Consider the following 9,569-nt stretch of genomic DNA (forward strand, 5'->3'; position numbering starts at 1 on the left):
TACAAAAAACCAAGTATACCGGTGAAGGAATTCGAGGAAGCTCGTGGTGAAGGAATTCGAGGGAATTTTTCGGGTCGAACATAAGGTATCAGACATTCAATGACAATGGTTTAACTGACAAATGATTTGTCCACGGGCAGGAAATTTAAGCGCAGGCTCACGCTTAACGGGCAGGAAATTTTAAAATTCCTTCAGAATACGCTGAGCCATGAGTGGATATATGAGAAATCTAATGACAGTGGTTTAACTGGTAAATGCGTAACTGAGTTCGACGGGCGAAACGTTTTCAAGGTACCAAAAACCAAGGATACCTTCACCGCGACTCGAGCCCGCGGGGGTGGGGCCCCCGAAGGGGCACCCCCGCGGCCGCGAGAGCTCGTGGTGAAGGAATTCGAGGGAATTTTTCGGGTCAAACACAAGGTATCGGAGATTCAATGACATTGGTTTAACTGGCAAATGATTTGTCCACGGGCAGGAAATTAATTCTTTTAAACTGTTAAAACACGGACAGGAAATTTTAAGTGTCCTATAGAACACGTTGGGTGAAACAAAGCAACTAATTCGCTAACGACGGGTGATGAATTATTCTACCAATTTATTGCAAATGCAACTGTTCACTATCGATGTTGCCTCATATATGTCGATGACTTCCTCCCAAGAAAATACACCAATACCTCTCAATAGCTATGTGGTTAGAGAACAGGAATCAAGATAGGCAAATGATTTGTCCACGGGCAGGAAATTAAATCTTTTAAACTGTTAAAACACGGGCAGGAAATTTTAAGTGTCCTATAGAACACGTTGGGTGAAACATAGCAACTAATTCGCTAACGACGGGTGATGAATTATTCTACCAATTTATTGCAAATGCAACTGTTCACTATCGATGTTGCCTCATATATGTCGATGACTTCCTCCCAAGAAAATACACCAATACCTCTCAATAGCTATGTGGTTAGGGAACAGGATTCAAGATATGATGGGCTATTGTTCAAAACCGGCAACGAGTAATGTATAGACGGAAAGAGGAAAATATGAGGTATTCAGATTGAAAGCCAAGTAAATTATTTCAAACACTTTGGCAATTTTTATTTTCACAATTTATGAGTATTGAACCTAAAGACATTAATATGCAATGCGAACACTCTAACCAATACACCACCAATCATATATTTAACTATTACCTCTCAAGTGGTTATTCGAATTTTATATGCGAAGCTGAGTTTTATAAGTTTCAGTAAAATACAGGAGCAAATACTTACGGGCCAAAGAATTACGTCGTGCGATTAATATTTATTGGTATTTAGAGCAAATCCGAATTGACTTAAGTGGCTGATGACTTTTCCCCCTGTTTAACTGATAATACAACTCAACAGCTCAGTGGTTAGAGCATTGGATCCAGGATACAACGGCCCGTTGTTCAAGCCCTCATCGAGATATGTACGAGATACAAGTGAGTCTAAGGGGAAGGGATACATGAGGGAGGAGTGTGCAAGGAGGGGATGGTGAGGGGTGGGGAGATAGAGAGGGGGAGGATGGGAGTGGGGAGTAGGAGGGGAGAAAGTGGGAGGGGAGAAAGTGGGAGGGGAGAAAGTGGAAGGGGAGAAAGTGGGAGGGGAGGATGAGGAAAAATAGGGAGAAGGAGGGGAGCATAAGAGTGGGGAGGTCGACGAGCCAAACGTGAACAAATTACAAAAAACCGTAGATACCTTGACCGCGACTCAAGCCCATGAGGGTGGGCCCCCGAGCCGCGTAAGCTCGCGGTGAAAAAATCCGAGGAAATGTGACAAAGCCAATTCAACTAAACATTAAAAAATACAAGTCCCAAAATAAATCCAAAACTCAACCGATACTTGGTTGCAACGAAAAAAACAAAGTCCACAAACAAAACCCAAAAGACCGACTGGCTCACGGTGGAAGATGTAAAAGTCCATAAATGGATGAAAAAACAAGTCCCGGACAGTAAGGAATTGGCCAGTGGGATTATACGAGTGGCGTTTTGCTCCATGTATACTGTGCGCTTAGGTGATTATGTCTAGCCGCCTGGTTCGCCGTCCTTGGACGGGCCTAGGTATACTAGTCTGTCTAATAGTGTATTGGTTAGCGTACTCGGCTAATACGTGAGAGGTCCAAGGTTTGATCCCGGGCAAATGCTTTGATATTGATTATTAATTTGCAATGTTCAATTTTTAATTTAGAAATGGGAGGGTCGATCGGGATTTGAACCCGAGTACTCACGCATGGTAAGCGAACTCACTAACCACTTCGCCACCAATTTAAATTAAATGTTGATCTCATTGAAGAGTGGTCACCGTATAGTGGTTGCTCATGCCGAGTTGAAAATTATTCACTATTTTTCGCTCACGTCGGGCCGAAAAGAATTCACCCTAAGTTGCTCACGACGGGCTGAAAAGAATTCACTCTATTTCGCTCACGACGGGCTGAAAAGAATTCACTCTATTTCGCTCACGACGGGCTGCAAATAATTCACCCTATTCGCTCATGACGTGCTGCAAATAATTCAATCTATTTTGCTCACGACGGGCTGAAAATAATTCACTCTATTTCGCTCACGACGGGCTTTAAAGAATTCACCCTATTTCACTCACGACGGGCTGAAAATAATTCAATCTATTTCGCTCACGACGGGCGGAAAATAATTCACCCTACGTTGCTCACGCCGAACTTAAAATTATTCACCCTTTTCCGCTCACGACGGGCTGAAAAGAATTCACACTTATTTTCTCACGACGGGCAGAAAATAATTCAACGAAAGTTAATCACGACGGGCTAAAAGTCACGTGGGATGATTAAATTTCTTGATTTGGCTCACGCTTAACAAGTAGCTACAAAGAATAGTTGTAAAAAAGTGAGAATGCGTTCGACGGGCGAAACGTGTTCAAGGTACAAAAAACCGAGAATACCTTCACTCGTGGTGAAGGAATTCGAGGGAATTTTTCGGGTCAAACATAAGGTATCAGACATTCAGTGACAATGGTTTAACTGGCAAATGATTTGTCCACGGGCAGGAAATTTAAGCGCAGGCTCACGCTTAACGGGCAGGAAATTTTAAAATTCCTTCAGAATACGCTGGGTCATGAGTGGATATATGAGATATCTAATGGCAGTGGTTTAACTGGTAAATGCGTAACTGAGTTCGACGGGCGAAACGTTTTCAAGGTACCAAAAACCGAGGATACCTTCACCGCGACTCGAGCCCGCGGGGGTGGGGCCCCCGAAGGGGCACCCCCGCGGCCGCGAGAGCTCGTGGTGAAGGAATACGAGGGAATTTTTCGGGTCAAACACAAGGTATCGGAGATTCAATGACATTGGTTTAACTGGCAAATGATTTTTCCACGGGCAGGAAATTAATTCTTTTAAACTGTTAAAAACGGGCTGGAAATTTTAAGTGTCCTACAGAACACGTTGGGTGAAACATAGCAACTAATTCGCTAACGTCGGGTGATGAATTATTCTACCAATTTATTGCAAATGCAACTGTTCACTATCGATGTTGCCTCATATTGGTCGATGACTTCCTCCCAAGAAAATACACCCATATCTCCCAATAGCTATGTGGTTAGAGAACAGCACTCAAGATACGATGGGCTATTGTTCAAACCGGTATTGAGGAATGTATAGACGAAAAGAGGAAATTATGAGGTATTCAGATTGAAAGCCAAGTAAATTATTTCAAACACTTTATCAATTTTTATTTTCACAATTTCTGAGTATTGAACCTAAAGACATGAATATGCTATGCGAACACTCTAACCAATACACCACCAATCATATATTTTACTATAACCTCTCAAGTGGTTATTCGAATTTTATACGAAAAGTTTAGTTTTGTAAGTTACACTAAAGGACAAGAGCAAATACATTGCTGACCAAAGCATAACGTCGTGCGATTAATATTTATTGGTATTTAGGACAAACCCGAATTGACTTAAGTGGCTGATGACTTTTCTCCCTGTTTAACTGATAATACAACTCAACAGCTCAGTGGTTAGAGCATTGGATCCAGGATACAACGGCCCGTTGTTCAAACCCTCATCGAGATAAGTACGAGATACATGTGAGTCTAAGGGGATGGGTTACATGAGGGAGGAGTGTGCAAGTAGGGGATGGTGAGGGGTGGGGAGATAGAGAGGGGGAGGATGGGAGTGGGGAGTAGGAGGGGAGAAAGTGGGAGGGGAGAAAGTTGGAGGGGAGAAAGTGGGAGGGAAGGATGAGGAAAGATAGGGAGAAGGAGGGGAGGATAAGAGTGGGGAGTTCGACGGTTCAAACGTGAATAAGTTACAAAAAACCGAGGATATCTTGACCGCGACTCGAGCCCTTGAGGATAGGCCCACGAAGTGGCACCCCCGCAGCCGCAAAAGCTCGCGGTGAAAAAATCCGAGGAAATGTGTCAAATCCAATTCAACCAAACTCTGAAAAATACAAGTCCCAAAATAAATCCAAAACTCAACCGATACTTGGTTGCAACGAAAAAAACCAAGTCCAAAAAAAACACCCAAAAGACCGACTGGCTCACGGTGGAAGATGTAAAAGTCCATAAATGGATGAAAAAAAATTCCCGGACAGTAAGGAATTGGCCAGTGGGATAATACGAGTGGCGTTTTGCTCCATGTGTGCTGTGCTGTGCGCTTGGGTGATTACGTCTAGCAAGGTGGTTCGCCGTCCTTGGACGGGCATCTGGTATACTAGTCGTCGACTGCTCTATAAACCGCGGGCGTGGATAAGTGACCTTGGCTGTCTGTGATTCTGTTTGTGTGTTTGTTTGTTTGTCCGTTTGTCGTTTGTCTGTATCGGCGAGACGCAACCAGTGGCGAAAGTTTCGAATTGAGTAAGCGAGGCGATACACACGTCAGCATTTCCTCACCATTTGTCCGTTTGCGCGCGCCCTTCTCGCCACACACACACACACACGGGATCGAACCGTGTGCGTTTTTTTTTTTTTTTTTTTTTTTGGACAGGGGGGGGATTTGTTAGTAGTCGGGTAGGGTTTTTTTCCATCGGTTATATGTCGATGTCCTCTATTAGATTCGAGTGTACTACTAGGGGTTTGAACCATGGTCGGAGAGGTGCTTCCGCCGCACATCCGATTGGGATGGCATTGTCGCACACACTCTAACCACTACACTATCAGAACTGATATTGATATCGAGTTGGAATTTGGACAGATGGTTGTTTGTTGTTGCGCTTCCCGTATTTCGTGCGTGGCGCGCGCCGTTTGTCTTGGACATATTTTTACATCCAATTTCCTCTATTAAATTCCATCTCTCTCATGGTGTATTGGTTAGCGTGCTCGGCTACCATGCGAGAGGTCTGAGGGTCGATACCGGATCAAGGCGCTGTTATTATTTATTTATTTGCAATGTTCAATTTGCAGAAATTGGAGTCTTTATTGGGATTTGAACCCGAATACTCACGCATGGTAAGCGAACTTGCTAACCACTTGACCACCAATTGATATTCATCACTGAGCTCATTTAGAGGTAGTTTCAATTATTTTGGCGTCTCGCGTTACACACGTCGCGTAGCTCTTGCCTCACACAGGTGAGCGCGACGTGACGCACCGTATCTGTACGACATATTTTTACATCCAATTTCCTCTATCAGATTTATCTCTCTAATAGTGTATTGGATAGCGTGCTCGGCTAATATGTGAGAGGTCCAAGGTTTGATCCTGGGCAAATGCTTTGTTTCTGATTATTAATTTGCAATGTTCAATTTTTAATTTAGAAATGGGAGGGTCGATCGGGATTTGAACTCTGAGTACTCACGCATGGTAAGCGAACTCACTAACCACTTCGCCACCAATTTTAATTAAATATTGATCTCATTGAAGAGTGGTCACCGTATAGTGGTTGCTCATGCCGAGTTGAAAATTATTCACTATTTTTCGCTCACGTCGGGCTGAAAAGAATTCACCCTAAGTTGCTCACGACGGGCTGAAAAGAATTCACTCTATTTCGCTCACGACGGGCTGAAAATAATTCAATCTATTTCGCTCACGACGGGCTGAAAATAATTCACCCTACGTTGCTCACGCCGAACTTAAAATTATTCACCCTATTCCGCTCACGACGGGCTGAAAAGAATTCACCCTTATTTTCTCACGACGGGATGAAAATAATTCAACAAAAGTCAATCACGACGGGCTAAAAGTCAAGTGGGATGATTAATTTTCCTGATTTGGCTCACGATTAACAAGTAGCTACAAAGAATAGTTGTAAAAAAGTGAGAATGCGTTCGACGGGCGAAACGTGTTTAAGGTACAAAAAACCGAGGATACCTTCACCGCGACTCGAGCCCGCGGGGGTGGGGCCCCCGAAGGGGCACCCCCGCGGCCGCGAGAGCTCGTGGTGAAGGAATTCGAGGGAATTTTTCGGGTCAAACATAAGGTATCAGACATTCAATGACAATGGTTTAACTGGCAAATGATTTGTCCACGGGCAGGAAATTTAAGCGCAAGCTCACGCTTAACGGGCAGGAAATTTTAAAATTCCTTCAAAATACGCTGTGCCATGAGTTGATATATGAGAAATCTAATGGCAGTGGTTTAACTGGTAAATGCGTAACTGAGTTCGACGGGCGAAACGTTTTCAAGGTACCAAAAACCGAGGATACCTTCACCGCGACTCGAGCCCGCGGGGGTGGGGCCCCCGAAGGGGCACCCCCGCGGCCGCGAGAGCTCGTGGTGAAGGAATTCGAGGGAATTTTTCGGGTCAAACACAAGGTATCGGAGATTCAATGACATTGGTTAAACTGGCAAATTATTTGTCCACGGGCAGGAAATTAAATCTTTTAAACTGTTAAAAAACGGGCAGGAAATTTTAAGTGTCCTACAGAACACGTTGGGTGAAACATAATATCTACAAATTTGTTTACGTTGGGCCATGAGTAATTGCAACTAATTCCCTAACGACGGGTGATGAATTATTCTACCAATTTATTGCAAACGCAACTGTTCACTATCGATGTTGCCTCATATATGTCGATGACTTCCTCCCAAGAAAATACTTCAATAATTCTCAATAGCTATGTGGTTAGAGAACAGGACTCAAGAAACGATGGGCTGTTGTTCAAACCGGCAATGAGGTATGTATAGACGAAAACAGGAAATTATGAGGTATTCAGATTGAAAGCCAAGTAAATTATTTCAAACTCTTTGTCAATTTTTATTTTAACAATTTATGAGTATTGAACCTAAAGACATGAATATGCTATGCGAACACTCTAACCAATACACCACCAATCATATATTTGACTATTACCTCCCAAGTGGTTATTCGAATTTTATATGCGAAGCTGAGTTTTGTAAGTTTCATTAAAATACAGGAGCAAATACTTACTGGCCAAAGAATTACGTCGTGCGATTAATATTTATTGGTATTTAGGGAAAATCCGAATTTACTTAAGTGGCTGATGACTTTTCCCCCTGTTTAACTGATAATACAACTCAACAGCTCAGTGGTTAGAGCATTGGATCCAGGATACAACGGCCCGTTGTTCAAGCCCACATCGAGATAAGTACGAGATACATGTGAGTCTAAGGGGAAGGATTACATGAGGGAGGAGTGTGCAGAGAAGGGATGGTGAGGGTGGGGATGGTGAGGGAGGGGATGGTGAGGGAGGGGATAGTGAGGGAGGGGATGGTGAGGGAGGGGATGGTGAGGGAGAGGATGGTGAGGGAGGGAAGATAGAGAGGGGAAGGATGAGAGAGGGGAGGAAGATGGGAAAAAGTGGGAAAAAATAAATTGGAAGGGAAGAAAGTGAAACGGGAAGATGAGGAAGGAGAGGAAGAAAGAGTTGAGGATCAGAATGGGGTGTTTGACGGTCCAAACGTGTTCAAGATTCAAAAAACCGTGGAAAACCTCACCGAAACTCGAGACCGTGGGAAATGTGTCAAATACAATACAACCAAACTCTGAAAAATAAAAGTCCCAAAATAAAACCAAAACTCAACCGATACTTGGTTTCAACGAAAAAAAAACAAGTCCACAAAAAAACCCCAAAAGACCGACTGGCTCACGGTGGAAGATGTACAAATCCATAAATGGATGAAAAAAAAAGTCCCGGACAGCAAGGAATTGGCCAGTGGGATTATACGAGTGGCGTTTTGGTCCATGTATACTGTGCGCTTAGGTGATTATGTCTAGCCGCCTGGTTCGCCGTCCTTGGACGGGCCTAGGTATACTAGTTTAAAATTCTTAAACAGTAACGATACTTGTGGGGATGGAACCACCAGTTAACGATGTTCCAGGTCAGTACTCTACCGTGGTGCTATGAATATTCATAAGAGGTGACAAATCTCCGGCTATCAGACCTGCTAAAGGTTTCAGTCGCAACTTTCGTCGCAAGTTTCGCGCATGTACGCAACCTGCGCAAACTTTCTTAAACGCAAAGCTTTTGCCTTAATTTTTGTGAATATGTGTCCCCCCTACAAACTTTCACCAATATGCGCAATAAAACTAGCGAAAGTAACTAAATAAAAAAACTTACGCACTTGCTAAAACGCAAGTTTCTAGTAGAAGCGCAAGCTGCGACGTTATCTTCCATATTGGTTTGAAAAAAAAATTATCAATGGAACATATCGTTGTAGCTCAGTGGTAGAGCTCTTGTACAGCAGTGATAAGGTCGAAGGATCGATTCCAAGAAAAGTCAAAAAGAAACATAATAACATTAGCTTTCGCCGTAAGGTACGTATAAACGCAACTTACGCAGATGCGCGAAACCCTAAAATCTTTTTAAAACGCAACCTGCGCAAACTATCTTACCCGAATAGCTTTCGCCTTTATTTTTGCGAATGTCTGTTCTCCATATAAATCTTCGCTAATTTGAGCAATAAAACTGGCGAATGTAGTTGAATATAAAAAACTTGCGCTATCGCAAGAACGCAAGTTTCGCTAAAAAGGCGCAAGTTTCGATCTTGCGATAGCGCAAGTTTTTTTTTCGATAGTTGACTATGATACTGCTGTTTCTTGGTCGTCAAGAGAAACGGTGGTGACGATAGTTGTTAGAGTGGTGGTTCTATACTAAATTTATTCAGCCGGATCATACGTTTATTGATTGAATTTTCATATCTTCACATTACTTTGTTAACTTAAAGCTTGCTTAGAGCAAGTGGAGATGAAGGTGACGATGCTGAAGAAAAGGGCAAGCTTGAAAGTATTGTTGCAAGATAGTTCTGGAAGAGTTAGTAGTAGAGGTTCGTGGCTTGAATCAGCTAAGTGATACTTTTCCGAGGATGACAAGAAGTCTGAGTGGTAGTGCAGTGGGGTAGAATTGTAGAATACAATTCTACAGTTCTACTATTTTTAGCCAGAAAGCCTACTCGACTATATTTTAAATTGGGAGTCTATTTTTGTTATACTCATAGTTTGATGATTGTAGCATTACCTTTGTTAGGTTCTTTACTTGGATGTATTAACGACTATGTCAGTACCCGTACAGTTACAAGAGAGTGGGCTCGTCGTGACATAAGGGACAAAGTCGACTTGGGAGTAAGGGCAAAGCCGGGGTGTAGGGAAGCCTCTGCTGGATCTGTCAACTCCTCTGTT

This window comes from Daphnia pulex, chromosome 5, assembly GCF_021134715.1.
Source record: "Daphnia pulex isolate KAP4 chromosome 5, ASM2113471v1".
Taxonomy (NCBI): domain Eukaryota; kingdom Metazoa; phylum Arthropoda; class Branchiopoda; order Diplostraca; family Daphniidae; genus Daphnia; species Daphnia pulex.